This window comes from Vipera berus, assembly GCF_964194415.1.
Source record: "Vipera berus genome assembly, chromosome: W".
NCBI classification, from domain to species: domain Eukaryota; kingdom Metazoa; phylum Chordata; class Lepidosauria; order Squamata; family Viperidae; genus Vipera; species Vipera berus.
Genome location: NC_138210.1, coordinates 2,873,675 through 2,892,893, shown reverse-complemented (window position 1 = coordinate 2,892,893; position 19,219 = coordinate 2,873,675). Strand labels below are relative to the sequence as shown.

Here is a 19,219-nt window from a genome sequence, read left to right as displayed (position 1 = left end):
TAAAATATTTCTGATCTTCAGTTGGCTTCTGCTTCAACCTTTAGACTCATTAGAAATGTCTGAATAATACTTTTATTCCTTTCAATCCACCCTTTCTTTACCCTTTCAGAAATTTATAAACAAACAAACAAACAAAAAATACACTTTGCATATATGAGCTACGTTATATATTTATATGTTGGCAAGCAAGCTTAAGCTATAATGATCCCAGGGGTTTCACATCCATTCTGGTAGTTCTTGTTCTACTTCTCTGGAATGTTGTTCTTCCTCCTTGTTATCCCTCAAACACATCATTTCCTCATTTTTATATGGTGGGGGTTCTCTTAAAGGCATTCTTTTAGTAATGGCAGTTTCTATTAATCTCTGCACCAGTCCTCTGATACAAGGGATTATGCAGCAGCCCAAAGCTACTAAAACTCCAAAAACTGCAATAAAAGAAGTGATAAGTGGCACCAGTATATTCTTCCATTTCCCAAACCATGATTCCAATATTCCTCTTATTGAAGTGTCCATTCCAGAATTGGTAGCCAATTCTTCTGATAAGTAGTTAACCCTTGTAAAGCCCTAGTTATGGTTCCATCAGGAGCTGTGTTATTGGGAATGAAAGTACAGCATCCTTTTTCTGCCAACGTTACGCACACCCCTCCTTTTTCTGCCAACAGCATGTCTAATGCTAATAGGTTCTTCCAGGCCATTCGACTTGTGGCATCCAATTGTTCAGCTATTCCCTTAATTGCATCTCTAGTATAGTTTATGAATCTTTGTTGGTTATAATGTAATTAATCCAATCCACATTCTTATTTATAGTTACCCACCAAAACAAAAAGGACTCAAAACCAGCTAGCACCTGGTTTCTTGCTTTGGATTCATCTGGCACTCCCCAATGGAATCTATATATTCTATCATCATAGGAGGTATCCAATGCTCTTTTCATCCTTCTTGGGCTAGCGACGTTTGTACTAGGGGATCGTAGGGAGGCAATTAAGACTGGGGTTCCTAACATAACTATTGTGCATGTCCCCACCCAGTCTGCTGGTAAAGTAGGATATAAGATAGTCCCACAGTACCACCAGATATCTGCTCCGAATGCTTAGCCTTGTCAAGTTAATGAACAAGCTATCAGTGTTATTAAAACTGATAATCTCTTTGCATTGTTTCACTGTCCTCATATATTTATTCCCAGGTTTACTTAAACAATAGGGAAAGGTTATATTCCCTGGCCCACTAAAATAAGGGGTTTCCAGGAAGGTATGTTCTCTTTCCCAGGGAAATCGATGGACAGCTCCTTGACATTCAGGTTGTTCCCATGCAGTTTTGTGCTGGAATAAAGCTAGAAAACATTCCCAGGTTACTTGTTCCAATGGAGGAGGTATTACATTCCCTATAGGCCTCCCTTGTGAACACACATAACAGATTGTTTTAAACTTCTGACTGTATATTTGACCCATTCTAACCAAGTATTTAGATACCTTTTTCTATGTCTTGGGATAACTGGTTTTGTTATCACACAACCCATTGAGAAAGGCACAAAACCCGTGGGCGTCCCTACAATTATTGCAATGGTTACAACAACAATTTGAGTAAGGCAATCACAGATTTTACACATGTGATATTGGTTGGGGTCCTGTGTTGGGATGAGATTTTTCACAATACAGTTTCCTGTTAAGTAGGATATATCCCAGGATTCTTAAGATTATCAGAGATGCCCAAAATGCCCAACCCCAATGTTCTTCTGACATTTATTGTATAAGACAATATTTTCAGTAATATGGATAAACTATTCCTCGGTAAGAGTACTGACAGTACCATTCAATTATTACCAAGTCATCCCAATCCTCCTCTTCTTCACTAGACAATCCTAAGATATCTTCAATTATAACTATATCACACTCTTCTACACAATTTCCATGAACTGGGGCACAATCACAACAATGTGTACAACAACAGCAATTACACCAACACATGCAATTACAGAACCAACACATCAGGTAGTTGTTTAGTCTTCTGAATTGGTAGTTCAATTTCCTCTGGCTGTGGGATACCAAATATCAGTATGGACATCCAATTTTCCTGCAAAAGAAGAACATAACAAACAACCATACAACAAATACTCCTCCAATGACCATACATCTTACTATTTCAATTGCAGTTAATGTCAATTAGAACACTGGCGAATTTTGAATTTCAGAGGGTTCTCACTGGGTTCAATAGTCCAAACTGGTTCAGTACTGGCTTTCACTCTGGTATGGTGAGTCCACCCCTTCTCTTTTGTGCGGACTGCAGTTTCTGTGATAACTAGTACTTGGAATGGTCCTTCCCACTTGGGTTGGAGTTTTTCCTCTTTCCAGGTTTTGATCAACACCCACTGCCCTGGTTGGAAAGGATGAACCACGAAGTCAAGTGGAGGGCGTTGTGCCAACAGTCCTTTTGTCCTGAGAATGGATAAATATCTGGACAGATCACTGACATATTTTCTCACATTTCTGTCCCTTAATTCTATTCCTTCATCTCTTTCCAGACTGCCCAGGTAGGGTAGTCCAAACAACATCTCATAGGGTGATAAACCTATATCCTTCCTAGGTTTTGTTCGTAATCTAAGAAGTGCAAGGGGTAGACATTTGGTCCAAGGGAGTTTTAACTCCATCATTAACTTGGTTAGTTGTTCTTTTAAGCCATTCCAGGATTCCGCGCGGCCCGATGATGTAGGTTTCCATGCCACATGATGTTCCCATTTTATTCCTAATGTTCTCATTACCCCTTGTAGTATCTTAGCTGTGAAATGTGTGCCTTGATCACTGTCAATCACATTTACTACCCCATATCTGGGTATAATATGTTCCAATAAGATTCTGATCACTGTGTTGGCTGTGGCTACTGAAATTGGATAAGCCTCCAACCATCCAGTTAAGTGGTCAACTATGACCAGTAAATACCTCATTCGTCCACTAGGTGGTAACTCAGTATAATCTATTTGTATGTGTTCAAACGGTCTTAATGCAGGAGACCTCCCGCCATTTCCGTTGCTCTCAGAGCTTGCCTATTAACTTTCTTGCAAATGAGACATCCGGCCGTTACTTGTTTTGCAACAGTGTAAACTCCCCTACATCCATATTTCTTTAAAAACACATCTACTAAAGCCTGAGCTCCCCAATGAGATCCCTCATGAAGACTTTGGATTACTTCACATGTTATGGCTTTATTCAACATCTGTCTTCTATCAGGTAATATCCATTTTCCTTCTGTATTCCTTTTTGCCCCCATTTCTGACAACACCTTTTCTTCATCTTCACTAAAAATTGGGGCTAATTCTCCTTTTAAAATTGGAATTGTAACTAGAAACTTCTCTAGTTTTTGGCTTCCTGCTGCCTTAGCCTCGTGGTCAGCTAAATTATTTCCTGTAGCTTCGAAACTTACCCGTCTGATGTCCAGCTACATGTACTATAGCAATGTGTTTAGGTAGTTTTAAAGGTTCCATTACTTCTTTAACTAAATCCTCATGTATTAATCCTTTTCCTTTTGAATTCACCAATCCTCTTTCTAACCAATTTTTTCCAAACGTATGGACCACTCCACAGGCATATTTAGAGTCAGTGTAAACAGTGCCAGATATTCCTTTCAATAATTTCAGACTTTGTCTATAATTCACAGACTTGAGCCGACCAAGATTTAGGCAGGCTTCCAGCCTCCACCAAAGTCTTGTTAATCCCATCCACAATTGCATAGCCATTTTGCCTCTTCCCTTCTATTACTCGAGATGATCCATCTATAAACCAAAGTAGTCCTTTTTCTAGTGGAGAATCCTGCAAATCACTTCTTATTTTAGTTTGTAAGTCTATAATATCTATGCAGAAATGTTCTATTTCTACATTTGAATCCTTTTTCCCTTCTAAAAATTGCGCAGGATTCAAATTTGAATCTGTAGTTAAAACTAGGTCTGATTGTTCCAACAATATTGCCTCATATTTTAAGATTCTAGAATCAATGAGCCATCTTCCAGCTCTTTGTTTTAAGATTGCTTTTACCTGATGAGGTGTGCTAACAATCAAGGCACCTCCAAAAGTCAATTTCCTACTTTCTTGCACTAAAATAGCAGTGGCCGCTATGGCTTGGATACAAACCGGCCATCCTCTAATTATAGGGTCCATTAGTTTAGATAGGAAGGCTACTGGTTGTTGTTGCCCCCATTTTCTTTGAGTTAATACACCCAGTGCTGTACCTTCATCTACATTTACATATAAATGAAAGGGTTTGTTCAATTCTGGCAGAGCCAGAACTGGTGATTTAGCCAAATTTTCTTTTAGTCTCTGAAACGTTTGTTCCTCTTCTGATGTCCAGACATTTTCCATGGTGGTTCCTCTAATAATTTACTATACAAGGACTTAGTTTGTTGTGCATAATTATCTATCCACAGCCTACAATATCCTATGAGACCTAAGAATTTCCTTAGTTCCCTTTTGGTTTGGGGCAAAGGAGTGGTTATGATTCCTTCAATTCTTTCTGGAGTGATTCTCTTTTTACTTATTAAATGTCCTAAATATTTCACCTCTTGTTCTACATATTGTAATTTATTTTTAGATACTCTTAATCCATTGTCACCCAAAAATTGTACTAAGTTATCAGTGGCCTGTTTTACCTCATCTTTCTTTTCTCCTGACACCAAAAGGTCATCCACATATTGTATTAAAGTGGTTCCTGGAATTACCTTAAAGGTTTCTAATAGTTGTTCCAATATTTGTCCCAATAAATTTGGAGATTCAGTGTATCCCTGAGGTAGAACAGTCCACTGATATTGTTGTTTCCTCCCACTATATGGATTTTCCCATTCAAATGCAGATAATTTTCTAGAATCTTCATGCAGAGGACAAGTCCAGAAAGCATCTTTTAAGTCCACTACACGAAACCAAGAGTGATTTGGAGGAATTCTTCCCAATAAAGTATATGGATTGGGCACCACAGGATGTCTTGCTACCACAACATTATTAAGGAGCCTCAAATCACAGACCATTCTCCAACTGCCATCTGGTTTCTTTACAAGGGAGGATTGGTGTATTAAAGGGTGACATGGTTGGTTCCAATAATCCAACCTTTAATAAATTGTCAATAACTGGTTGTAAGCCCTTCCTCCCTTCTAAGGAGATATCGTATTGTTTCTGTCTCACCGGCTCACACCCTTCTTTTAATCCTATTTTGAGGGGGGGGTATTTGCAATCCTCCTCTATTTCCTTCATTGACCCATACAACAGGATTTATATCTTGAATATCTTCATCAGTTAAGATGAAGATTTCTGAGTGTTCGCTAAATCTAATTGTCATCCCCATTTTACTCAGGACATCCCTCCCCATTAAATTTATTCCTGGCTCTGGAACATATAAAAGTTCCATTGACACTTCTTTTCCCCATGGTCCTCTAATATTTGTTTTATTAGTTTTCCGGACCTCAAAGTCTTCCCCTTTTACCCCTGAAATTCTAATTATTTCATTCTTTAATTTTAAACCTTTTGGTAGTTCACTAATGGATGTTTTAGATGCTCCAGTGTCCACTAAAAACATCATTTCAATTTGATATGGTCCTACGAATAAATTTATCCAAGGCTCTTTGTAGGACCCTTCAATTAAGTGCCTCGGACACCCCTAATCATCTTTTTCTTCCATCAATGGAAATAGTTTTTTCTCTTCCCTTGTCTTTGGACAGTCTTTTTTAAAATGTCCAACCTGACCACACCCGAAACATTTTAGGGGTGTTGTAGGGGTTAGAATTCTATGGGGTCTCTTATTAATGGTGGGCGTCCAGGTGGTCTTGTTCCTTTCTACTACTGTCCCTGATCCAAAGATTTTTCCTGTCTAACAACTTTCCTCATGCTTGATACCAGAATCTTACTTTGCCTTGCATCTCTCTCTATGTCCCTTTGGACATAAATTTTCTGTGCCTCTTTTAAAAGGTCATTCATGGGCTTATCTATCCACCCATCTACTTTATGTAATTTCCTGCTGATGTCCGGCCAACTTTTGGTAACAAAATTTAACTTCAATAGGGCTTGTGTGGTCGGAGCATCAGGATCTAAACCTGAATATTTTCTCATGGTATCTTTTAATCTGTCTAAATAGTCTGAAGGTGTCTCTTCTTTCTTTTGACTGACCTCAAATACCTTAGAGACATTCTGAGATCTAGGTGCTGCTTCTCTAATTCCTTTTATAATCATGTTCCTCAAATTTTCCATGTCTGTTCTATCTGCTGCTACATTATTGTTCCAATCTGGTCTTATGATAGGGAATTTTTGGTCCCCTATTGCATTGTTGGGATTGTCTCTGCTATAGACTTTAACAGCTGCAGCTCTGTCTTCTGGGTTGAATAATGTGGTCATGATAGAGTTTATTTCATCCCAGGTGTAAATATTTGGTCCCAACTAGTGATCTAGTTGTTCTGATACCCCTATGGGATCTACTATTAATTTCTTGAGTTCCTTTTTAAATGTTCTTACTTCACTACTCCTTAGGGCACAGGTCTGCAACCCGCGGCTCCGGAGCCGCATGCGGCTCTTTCAGCCGACTCCTGCGGCTCCTAGTCCTCTGCCATGTGCAGTCCAAAAAAAAAAAAAGTGGGACTAAAAAAGTTCAACCAATCAATTCAAATATGCGGGGTAGGTGCATATCTCGCCTTGGCTCCACTCTTCAGTCAAACCCTGTTCTGCGCATGCGCGCATGTACGTGCATGCGCACACATTTTTTGCGGCTCCCAGTTTTTCCTTTTGTGAGGGAACCGGTTCCGAGTGGCTCTTTCACTGTTTCAGGTTGCTGACCCCTGCCACTATGGGAAAATTGCCTGCCCCCAAGCCACTTGCTACCTCTCTTAGAGGGAATAATTTATCTTCTTTTTCCTGTTCTATTTCTTTTAGGTTTTCTCTTCGTTGTTGCCTGTGATCTCGTTTGGTTTCTATTTCACCATCTCTCAGAGGCAAATTAACTAGATCTTGTCTACATTGTTCAAGTTCTCTCCTCAATCTCCCATATTAACGGGGTTGATTCATTTGAGGATTATAGGGAGGTGGTAGATTATATTTATTTTTCTCTCTTTCCCTCTCCTCCTCCTCAATAAATAGAATTTTTTCTGTTTGGTTTTCGTCAAAACTAAGGAATAATTGATTTTTCTCTGGAGGCCATTTATCTGGTGTCCAGATCACAACATATTCCATTTCTCTAGGGCCTTTTTCCTTTTTGGCAAATACATATTCATATAAGGATTGGCACACAAAATAATTAAAACTACCTAACTGTGGCCACTGAGTTCCCTCATCTATTTGTTCTTGTCCCCAAATAAAATAACAGTATTGAATCACCAGGTCTTTATCTAAATCTTTTACCATTCTACTATAAGGAGGAGGATTCCATCCAGCCAGGATCTTTCCCAGGGGACTGTTAGGAGGGATGAAAACATTCTCTCCCTTTCCCTCATCTTGGGAGTCCCCTCTTTGATCCTTTTGTGGCTTCTTGGAAAATCTATTACCCATCAGTGGTTCTTGTCTGGTTCTCTTATCCTTACCAACCTAATGAGACCACCTTATGCTTCACCAAGTCACTTCCTCTTTTTCCCCACCAATCTTCTCTCGGAGGTATGGAACTCAGGTACTCGAGTCCGCACTCACTTTGCCTTGCCAGCCCTTATGGCTCTCGGGGCGTCTCAGTCACACTCTCACAGGTCTCAGATTCACACCAGTCTACCCACCCAGCCGCCCAGATAATGCCCTGATTTTCTTACCTGGGTCTGTGCACAGAGTTTCCCGGCAGTTGGTACTTGACCCACCTCCTTGCCTTGCCAGTCCTTCAGACTGTCGGGGCATCCAAAAAAAAATTTTGACCTGACTTCTTTTGTTCCTGGAATCCACTATTTAGCATCCAGTTCTTCACGGGTACTGGGCCGGGGGTGGTCACCTTTCAGGAAACCATCAGAATAGACGTGGTGCCTGTCCCCTTAGGGGTGGCCACTCCTGGTGATCCAGGGACCATTTGGATATCCCAGGATGAGCCCCCAAGTTGTTTGGAATGTGGCTCAAGATCCAAAACAAAACAAACTCACTTAGAATTCCAGCAACAAAGTTTTATTTCAAAAGAAGCGTTTGCAAAGGCTTGGTGGACTGAAAACCACACAGGAGTTCAGCCACAACTTACAGAGCTGTTTGACACAATTTATATCCTATCCCCGACGCAGATCCCCTTTCCCTATGACACTCAGCACCCCTTCCCTAATCATCCGATAAAATTTCCGGACCGCCTAAAACCACTGTCCCTCCCATGTTCCAGAAAGCCCCTTTGTCCATATCCTATCTTTCACCATCTAATTTTCTGTTACCACAGTCCGTCTCCTATGTTGTTTCGATATTTCCTCTTACAATTTGTAAGTTCTGCTTTTTGTATTTGTACTTGTCAATACTTAGATAAAATATTTCTGATCTTCAGTTGGCTTCTGCTTCAACCTTTAGACTCATTGGGAATTTCTGAATAATACTTTTATTCCTTTCAACCTGAAGGTCCTGCCTCTTCAAACGTGGTCCTTTCATCACAGCAGTTCTCATGATGTTGCTTCATTCAGGCCACCAGGCCTTGCATCTCTTTGTTGCATTGCTTTCATTTTGCATGCATACCTGCTTTACCCATAGATAGAGGAACTTTATTAAAATATTCCCAAACTGGGTCTCCTTTGTGCCCTGCTGCCATTTTGCTCCTCAAGGGAGGAATAAAGCGAGCTATGTGCAGAAAGATCACAAGGTGAAACTGCTTAGAAGGTTTCACTTTCATTTTTACTGCTTGCCCTTTCTCCTCACACTTAGAGCCTGGTACAGATACATTTCTCTTCAAACAATCATACAGTTTGTAGTGTACATAGATTTGCAAAACAATGGGATAAAGAAATATTCCTGAACTTTGTTTTATGATTTATCACATGATTACTTTGAAATTGTGTGAATGCATCAGTGCAGTGCATGTTATCTCAGCTTTAAGAGCTTGGATTCATTGAATGAGTTTACCAAAAATGTAAATATTGCAGAATATACAGCCTCATGCTACATAACTAAGCTCCATTTCATGCTGAATAAACTAAATTATTAACGTATCTTAAATAGAAAACTATCTTTAGATAGATTTTTACTCCAAAAGCATTTTATTAAAATAAATTTGATAAAAATAAACAATCCAATTTAAATAAAAAAATGATTTAAATAATAAAAAACTGATTTTTTTTTTAAAAAAATCATTATTATCCACCTTGGACATGCAACTGTCTTAAGTTGGCACCCCCATTGTTCCTGATGGCCCCGAAGGTTCCTGGGCTAACCGGGGGACCCCGGTGGAGCCCAGTGGAGCCTTGTGGACCTGGGTCTTTCCGAAGGACCCTGGAAGACCGGCGCTCCCCAATACACCTGTTGTGATCTGGTCGATGTCTTGGGATTTCGAGGGAGCTCCGGGGAACTTAATGGACCTGGGGGAGTCAATTTTTGTCGACCACAGTCTGGAAGGCCCTAATAATTATGAACTGAGGGCCCATGGAGTGGTGGTCAATTACTACCTCTGGGAATGGCGGAACAATGGGGGGACTTGGCGGTTAGCAGACTTGATTATGATGGTTTGTTATCTGGTTTTATTGCTGCCTTTACAATTGACTGTGCATTGCCCTTCACACTATACCCCCAAAGGATTCAGAGAACTCTGGGTATTAGCCATCGTGAGAGGATGGCTTGAACTTACATCTGCTGCCCCTAGAGGTGAGAGCTTTATGGGGCATGCTATACCCAGAGCGGTTGTTCCAGACTACCATCCCCCTGAGAATTGGTTCTGCGGCTGTCGTGAGAGGACGGTGGTAGGCCTGTCCGGGGGGTTTATCCAGCTGAGTGGCAGCGGCTGGACGGAGGTCTGGGACACCTATCTATCCTCTGAACAGATCCTCCTCATGGACTATGACCTATGGACTGCCTGCGATCCGGACTGCTTTTTATGCCTTCCTTTAAATATTCTTCCACGGACTTGTTCGCCCTCAGGGGTGCTCCCCCTTCCTGGGTGCGACCCGCCTCTCTAGCCAATTATAACCTCAAGGAAGGGCCCATTTATTGGGACCCTGAGAGTTGGCTGGGCACGGGTAGGGGCCTCCGACGTAGACCTAATAAGAGGCCCCTGATTATTTTTCTGTCTAAGTTTTTTAGAGGGTTAGGGAGGCGGGAGGGTTCTTTTGGTTGTTTGGATAAGGGGGGCGATCCAACAACCTCTGTTCTGGCTAGGGCCGATGCAGATCGCAGGGGGGAGGAGCGGGGGTCGGTTACCTCCGGGGCTCCAGGGCTGGTCGTGGGGCGACCTATCCCCACGACGTCAGGGAATGGCAGCAGATGTAGGAGCAGAGGGCCGTATCGATCTCAGGGAAGGCCTCTCCGCTGGTTACAAGCGGTGGGGCACTCCGACCCTCTGGCTCTCTCCCAAGGTCCCGGGAGTGAGGGTGTGCAGCCTCCTGAGCTCCGGCTGGTGTATTTGAATGCCAGGTCTGTCTCTAATAAGGCTCCTCTCGTCCGTGATTTGGTCGAGGGTGAGCAGGCGGACCTGGCTTGCATCACGGAGACTTGGTTGGGCCCAGAGGGCGGGATTCCTCTGGTTGATCTTTGCCCACCAGGTTTTCGGGTGCTGCACCGGCCTCGGGCTCAGGGTAGGGGTGGGGGTGTGGCTGTTGTTATGAGGGAGACCTTATGTCCGCGGGAGGCCACCGTTCCCCAGATAGTCGGGTGTGAGTCTCTCTTTCTGAGATGCGGCCCTGGTGCGCAGTTGGGCTTGCTGCTGGTGTACCTTTCGCCTAGTCACGCAGCAGCAGCCCTGCCTGAGCTGTTCGATGTCCTCTCTGGGCTGATGATTGAGTTCCCGAAACTTATAGTTTTGGGGGACTTCAATCTACCATCGCTGGGAGGATCATCTGAGTTGGCTCGGGAGTTCATGGCTTCCATGACGGCCATGGACCTGACGCAAGTAATTTTGGGACCGACTCATGAGGGAGGCCACACCCTTGACTTAGTTTTCTTATCTGGACGGTGGTTAGATGATCTTGGTGGGGGCTCTCCAATTATTATGCCCCTGTCATGGACCGATCATCATCTCCTGCGCCTGGTCTTCCGTTTTGCCACCCCCCGCCGTGGGTGTATGGAACCAATTAAATGGTACCGCCCCAGACGCTTAATGGATCCCCAGAGGTTCCAGGCAGCGCTGGGGTCCCCACCTGCCTCCCTTGCTCACAGCTCGGCAGATGCCTTAGTGGAAGCCTGGGAAAGGACGGCCACTGAGGCTCTTGACCGAGTTGTACCCCTGCGGCCCCTGACCCGGTGCAGATCCCGTCGAGCTCCATGGTTCTCTGCGGAGCTCCGGGAGATGAAGCGTCGGAGACGGGGCCTAGAGAGCGGTTGGAGATCCAGCCGATCCGAATCCGACCGATTGCGACTAAGAGCCCACATTAGGTCTTATCTCGCTGCGATAAGGGAGGCGAGGTCTAACCACTTCGCCACCCTTATCGCGTCCGCAGATAATCGCCCGGCCGCCCTGTTCAGGGTGACTCGCTCCCTCCTAAATCAGGAGGTGAGGGAGGATCCCTTGCAGGGTCGTGCCGAGGAGTTTAACCAGCATCTGTCGGACAAAATCGCTCGGATTCGGACCGGTCTGGACTCTGACTGGGCAGAGTCTGGCGATCAGGACACGGGCGGTCTTGTCGATACTATCTGGGATGAGTTTGATTCTGTGACTCCGGAGGAAGTGGACAGGATCATGGGGAGGCTGAGCACCACCACATGTTTACTGGACCCGTGCCCTTCCTGGCTGGTCTATGCAGCCCGGGAGAGGACACGCAGCTGGTTCCAGGCAGTTATATCGGCTTCTTTGGGTGAGGGTAGCTTCCCCGCCGTCTTGAAAGAGGCGGTGGTGAGGCCTCTCCTCAAGAAGCCTGCCTTGGACCCAGCTGTATTGAACAACTTTCGTCCTGTCTCCAACCTTCGCTTTCTTGCGAAGGTTGTTGAGAGTGTGGTGGCGCATCAGCTCCCTCTGGTCCTGGATGAAGCGGATTATCTAGACCCGTACCAATCGGGCTTCAGGCCCGGGCACAGCACGGAGACGGCATTGGTCGCGCTGGTGAATGATCTCTGGAGGGCTCGGGACAGGGGATATTCCTCTGTTCTAGTCCTATTAGACCTCTCGGCGGCTTTCGATACCATCGACCATGGTATCTTGCTGCGGCGTCTCAGGGGACTGGGAGTGGGAGGCACAGTTTTACAGTGGTTCTCCTCCTATCTCCAGGGACGTTCGCAGTCGGTGTTGGCAGGAGGGCAGAGGTCGACCGCGAGGTCTCTCGTTTGTGGAGTTCCTCAGGGGTCGGTCCTCTCGCCTCTCCTGTTCAACATCTACATGAAACCGCTGGGTGAGATCATTCGTGGTTTTGGAGTTGGGTATCATCAGTATGCGGATGATACCCAACTTTTCTTTTCGACCCCAAGCCACCCCAGTGATGCCCTCAACGTGATGTCCCGTTGCCTGGAGGCGGTTCGGGTCTGGATGGGGAGGAACAGACTTCAACTCAACCCCGACAAGACTGAGTGGCTTTGCATACCTTCATCCCGGGTCTATTCGGACATTCCACCTCTTGCTATGGGGGGTGAACTATTACCCCCCGTAGATAGGGCTCGCAACTTGGGAGTCCTCCTAGATTCACGGCTCACCTTGGAAGACCATATAGGAGCTGTGACTAGGGGGGCTTTCGCCCAGGTTCGCCTGGTGCGCCAGTTGCGGCCCTATCTTAGCCGGGATGATTTATGCACGGTCACTCATGCGCTCGTGGCCTCTCGTCTGGACTACTGCAACGCTCTCTACATGGGGCTGCCCTTGAGGACCACCCGGAAGCTCCAACTGGTACAGAATGCAGCCGCGAGAGTTGTGCTGGGAGTCTCCCGATACTCCCACGTTACACCTTTGCTCCGTGAGCTGCATTGGTTGCCAGTTGCCTTCCGGGTGAGATTCAAGGTACTGGTAATGGTGTTCAAAGCCCTTCATGGCATGGGGCCGGAGTACCTTAGGGAACATCTGCTGCCGGCATCAAGCTCCCTGCGTCCTGTGCGTTCCCACAGAGAGGGCCTCCTCAGGGTGCCACCGATCAGAGAATGTCGATTGGTGGCGCCCAGGGGGAGATCCTTCTCTGTGGGCGCTCCGGAGCTGTGGAATCAGTTGCCGGTAGAGCTCCGGATGGCGCCCGATCTTCGCTCCTTTCGTCGCGATCTCAAGACGTTTTTGTTTGTACAAGCCGGCCTAGCCTGATGGGGATTGGTGGGGTTTTTATTTTTTGTATTTTTAATTTTATTTTTGGGGTTTTATTATTGTATTAATTGTTTTAACTTGGGCAATTATTTAATCTTTTTTTTAATGTTTGTACTTTGTATTTGACTTTTGCCCTGTGAACCGCCCTGAGTCCTTAGGGAGAAGGGCGGTATATAAATATTATTAAATTAAATTAAATTAAATTAAATTAAGTTGTAGGTGCCATTTTTTGTGGGATCAGATTCCAGAGTAGTAGCTTTATACCACCTATTATAGAAAAAGACTATGCTATTGAATGAAATCATCACAGGTAATGGACATATGAATGCTATTCAGCAAGGCTTGGGTTTATGTGATATGTGACTAACCAGTGAGAGGGACCAGCTCAGGATATAGGATGTTGTGTATGTTGTACGGGGACTGGAGGAGGGGAGCCCTTGGTGCTGACAGCTTGAGCTATAGCACCATGGCAGCTTCCTCCCTCACCTATCTCCCCAGGATGCCTGAAAGAATGAGAGTGGCTTGAGGGGGACGGCTGTGCCCTTGGGTCTACGAGGAGGGGGGGGAGGGGGATGATCACCTTTGAGGATGTGGGTCAGGACTGTATTAGAGTGGTGACGGGCATAGGATGCTGCGGGAGTCAGAGGGCAGGCCGTTACAGAGGAAGACACCCCCAATGTGTTGTGTGTTCCAGCTCCCTGAGCTCACTTCCAGTTCCTGAACAGCATACCCACAGAGGCCCTGAGGTTCGGGTGGTGCTGGTGAATGCCAGGTCAGTCAATAAGGCTCTCCTTATTCAAGATCATAATGAGGAGTGAGCCGACCTGGCATGCATCATTGAGACCTGGCTGACTCCATAAGGGGGGGGTTCCCCTCTGATGTCAACGCTGCTAACATCGAATGTTATTGCTTGACAAGAGATGAAGAAGTAGCCATTTCATATGTTAAACTTGTGTATTGCTTTAAGAGATTGAGTTTAAGGTTGGGAGGGGGGAAGAGGATTGTACCTTCAAGGCCATCTGAAACCAACAAAGATAAGAACTTGGCGGGTTTTCTAACGGAAGGGAAACTGATTCTTTAAATTAATTGGAGAATATGATTAATGACAAAATTAGAAAGGTGGAGAATTGTGTTTTAATATATTGTGCAAGGGGTGGAGATTTCAGATTCCGGCTTCCTTCGAGCAAGGATTTCCCCAGACTGGTGGGGAGCAGCCAGGCCAGCTGAGATTGAATACTCGGGTGAGTGGAAAATCCTGTCTGCAGATCAGACTGCCTGCCAGACCCAGGAGTCCCCTGCCAAGCCCTCCAGACCCATAGAGACAGAGGACCCCAGCCTAGAGCCTCTGCAGCAATGGGAGGTTGGGCAGCCCCCACAAGTGAAAGGCCAACAACCTCTGAGCTTGCCCCAGCTAATAGAAGCCTTGCAACAGATGGGGGTGGTGCAGAAGCCTGTAGATCAGGAGCTGGTGGGAAGACAACACCAAGGGTGGCAGCAGCAGGACCCAGATGTGCAACCCCTGAACGTACAGCAGGGCCAGAGGGGCCAGCAGCAGGGGGGGCCCTGGCAGCCATTAAATCAGCAACCAGAGTGGGGCCAGCAGCCACTGGAGACACACCAGCAGTGGGGGCCCTGGCAGCCGGTGAATCAACAACCAGGAGGGGGCCAGCAGCATCTGGGGGCACAACAACAGCTGTGGGGTCCCCAGCAACCGTTGATCCAACAACCAAGGGGGGACAGCAGCAATGGGGGCCCCAGCAGCCATTGAACCAACAACTAGGGTGGGACCAGCAGCAATGGGGGCCCCAGCAAGCAATGATGAGCCCACCCTTCAGAGCAACCTTCAATGGGGACCCAGAGAAACTGATTTTTTTTCCTCAACCAAGTACACGCTCAATTGAATCGCTGGGGTCACATTTACCCGGACCCAGGTGTGATGGTCAATGTGATTGCATCCATCCTAGAGGGAGAAGCATCTGAATGGTTGAACAATTTATATAACGAGCAGGCCCTTGAATGGGAGGACCCCCACCTTTTCCTCCTGGGGCTGAGGGAAAGATTTGAGGACCCATCCATTGCCCTCAAAGCGGAAGAACAAATCCATAAGATAAAGCAAGCTGGCCGGCCTGCCCTAGAGTACGTGCGGGAGATTCGAAAGATGGCAGGTTGGATAGAAAGATGGCCTGAGCAATCAATAATTTTATCTTTTTAGAGAAGGGTTAGACGACCACCTTTCTCAGCCATGTATCTACCGAGCTGTACCCGACCAGCTGCATGAATGGTACCAGGCAGTGGTGAAATTAGATGTCCAGCTCGCCCGCTATAAAAACCCTCCCCCACCTTAAGCTGCACCAAAACCAGGATCCAGAGGGCTACCCCCCCCGAAAAGTCCCGACTGCTACTGCCAAAAGACCTAGACCACCTACAGGTCCGCCAGTCAAGTGCTTTCGATGTGGACAGCAGGGACTGTTCTGTTCCAGCCTACTACCGGCCCTGCAGAAATGTCAGGGACAACCCCTTTTCAATAGTCAATAGGCTGAAAGTAAGCCAACCAAATTTATTTACACAAATGAAATGAAACAGATCCAAAACAGAGCAAAACAAATACTAACCACGACTAAATCAGAAGCTGTTCAAACGGTTGCCTTCAGCAACCAGCACCTCCCACACATTCCCCTTTTGAACACAGTTTCAAGGCATGGCTTCTCTTTGCCTCCTCCCGAGGTGCCTCATTGCCTTCCTTTGTTCACTCCTTCTTGTCTGCCTCCTGCTTCAAGCGTCCTTGAACAAAGCCAGCTGTGAATCGTCTTCGTCCAAGCTTTCAGGCTCACACAGCTGGGTCTGAGGAGGAACAAGACTGGAGGGGCCTGGCTGAGAGCTCTGCGATGCCTCAGAACTTTCCTTTGCAGGCTCTCCAATCCCCTCCTCCTCCTCCTCCGAATTGTCCGATTCAGCTGCCGAAACCACAGGCTGACGCTGAATCACAAAACTATCCCACACCGCAGGGCCCTTTCTCCGGGTCTGCCGATCCGGATGCGGTCGGGATGGGAATTGTTCATGAAAGGCAGACACCAAAGCAGGAGCATGAACGGTGGTCGCGTTTTCCCAGGTGAACTCCTCTGGTCCGTAGCCTTTCCATTTAATCAGACACTGGAAAGGACCTTTCAGCCAACGGGAGTCCCTGATCCTGGCGACCTCGTACTCGGGGGCGCTGTCTCCATCATGATGTTCTGGTGGGGGAGGTTCTGCTCGGCGGAGTGGACAGGCCGGTTGCTTGGGGACCAACAGAGACCGATGAAAGACTGGATGCACATGGAGGGAACGTGGCAGAGTTAAGCGATAGGCGACCGGATTGATGACAGCCTTGATTGGGAATGGTCGTAAATATCTGTGATCTAACTTTCTCACCGGCCGTGTTGACGGTAGGTTCCTGGTGGACAACCAGACCCGATCTCCCACCAATAGTGGAGGCGTATTCCGCCTTGACCGATCAGCAAACCTTTTGTAATCGGCCTTGGCCTTCTCTGATGCCGCACCAATCGATGGAGCGCCTGTAACTCTGCCATGTAGTCGTTTGCTGCCGGCTTCGGTGAGTCCACTGGAGAAAGGGAAAAACCGGGGGTGATATCCCACATTGGCCAAGAACGGTGTCATCTGTGTGGAGGTGTGCTGCGAATTGTTGAATGCAAACTCAGCTATGGCCAGATAGTCCACCCAATTGTTTTGCTGCAGATTGACGTAGCAGCGCAGAATACCGATGACCTTCTCGGTTCCCCCGTCAGTTTGAGGATGATGCGCGGACGAGAGGCAAATCTTGCATCAACTCCTGCCAGAAACAGGCTGTAAACTGGGCCCCTCTATCAGAGACGACTCTTATCAGGGAGGCCGTGCAGCCGAAACACCTGCTGAATGAACGTACGACTAGTGGCGCGGGCTGACGGTAAACCACGACAGGGGATGAAATGCGCCATCTTGGTCAGCATGTCCACCACCACAAACACTGTCGTAAAACCAGAAGATGGGGTAAATCCATCAGAAAGTCCATGGACACAGCCCCCCAGGGTCTTTTGGGTGTCGGCAAGGGCTGCAGTAATCCAGGCGGGGCCCCTGACGCTGACTTGGTCTGCCTACATGGGATACAGGAAGTGACATAGGTCTGGACATCATGTCGGACTCGGGGCCACCAAAAGGTACAGGAGACCAGGTTCAGGGTCTTGAACAGGCCAAAATGCCCCGCTGCCGGGTTATCGTGACACTGGCTGAGGATGAGTCCCCTGAGTGGCCCTCGCAGAACGTATAGCCGGTCACGATAATACAAGAGTCCATCTGTGACCGTCCAAGGAGAATCTGGCCCCACCTCCTCCTTCCGCTGAGCCACCCACACATCCTGCTGCTGTGCCTCCTGGATCCGTGCCCATATATCAACCGGCTCCTGCACCGCAGCAAAAGACTCGATGGGGATCACTGTCCTGGGCAGAAGCTTGTCTTCCGCTCGGGAATATTCGGGCTTCCTGGACAGAGCATCCGCTCTTTGATTGTGCCCGCTGGGTATGTACCGAACTCAGAAATTGAACCTCGGAAAGAAAAGTGGCCACCGAATCTGGCGTTGGTTCAATTTCCGAGCGGTCTGCAGGCTTTCCAAATTCTTATGGTCCATCCTGACCTCGATTTGATGCCGCGCTCCCTCCAGATGATGCCTCCAGGCCTCGAACGCCATTTTGATGGCCAGCAGCTCCTTCTCCCAGATTGTATAATTGCGCTCCGAAGGGTTCAGTTTTCGTGAATGGTACGCGCAAGGGAAGAGGGTACTGCTGGGCGTCGTTGCCTGGAGTAACCGCCCCAATGGCAATGTTGGAGGCCTCCGCCTCCACGACAAACGGCCGTTGCGGGTCAGGATGCTTCAAGATGGGCTCCTTCATGAAGGCTTCCTTCAAAGCCTGGAAAGCCCGTTATTCTGGAGCATTCCACTGAAACCGAGTCTTCTTCAGGAGCCGACTGACGGGGACTCTCAAGGTAGCAAACCCAGGGATGAAAGCTCGATAATAGTTGGCGAACCCAAGAAGTCGCTGAACATCCTTCACACGACGTGGGCGTTGCCAACTCTGCAAAGACTCAACCTTACTCGGCTCCATGGTGATGCCCTCAGGAGAAATGCAGTGATCCAGGAAATCGATGGTCACCCGGTAGAACTGGCACTTCTCCAATTTGGCAAACAGCCGATGTTCTCGGAGTTGCTGCTTTGCGGGACTTTCTGGAGAAGAATTTGGCTCAAGGTTTCATCCGGCCCTCGTCCTCGCCAGTGTCTGCACCCGTGCTCTTCGTCAAAAAGAAGTCGGGCGAATTGCGGCTTTGCTGCGATTATAGGAAACTCAACGCCATCACGGTGCGCAATCGTTACCCGCTGCCCCTCATCCCCGAACTCTTGGACCGACTCCGGGAGGCAAGATCTTCACGAAACTGGACCTGCGTGGAGCTTACAAACTTGTCAGGGTTCGGCCAGGTGATGAGTGGAAGACGGTGTTTGGTACTCGTTACGGACATTTTGAGTACATGGTGATGCCGTTTGGCCTGACCAACGCCCCTGCCGTGTTTCAGCATTTCATGAACGATATTTTCTGGTATTTGTTAGATCAGTTTTTTGTGATCTACTTGGATGACATCGTGATCTACTCCCCGTCGCGAGGTGCACCATCAGCATCTCCATCAGGTCCTGCAGCAACTCCGCGTCGGGTAGCGGTCTGCGTCTTTATAGGGTCCTCATACATCAGACGCATATGATCACAAAATCCCACAAAGTTGTCCAACAATGGACTAGGTTGAGCCAGCAGAGGTGTGCCCCAATGAGCTGCATCACCAGAGAGAAGGCTTAACACAAACCCCACCTTATCCCGGTCAGTGGGGA

General features: G+C 47.0%; 1 protein-coding gene across 4 annotated transcripts in view; it reads left to right on the top strand.

Annotated features, from left to right (window-relative positions):
- Positions 1–19,219, top strand: part of LOC308676552 (chromobox protein homolog 1-like) — a 74,126-nt gene that overhangs the window by 16,346 nt on the left and 38,561 nt on the right. The window lies entirely within an intron of this gene.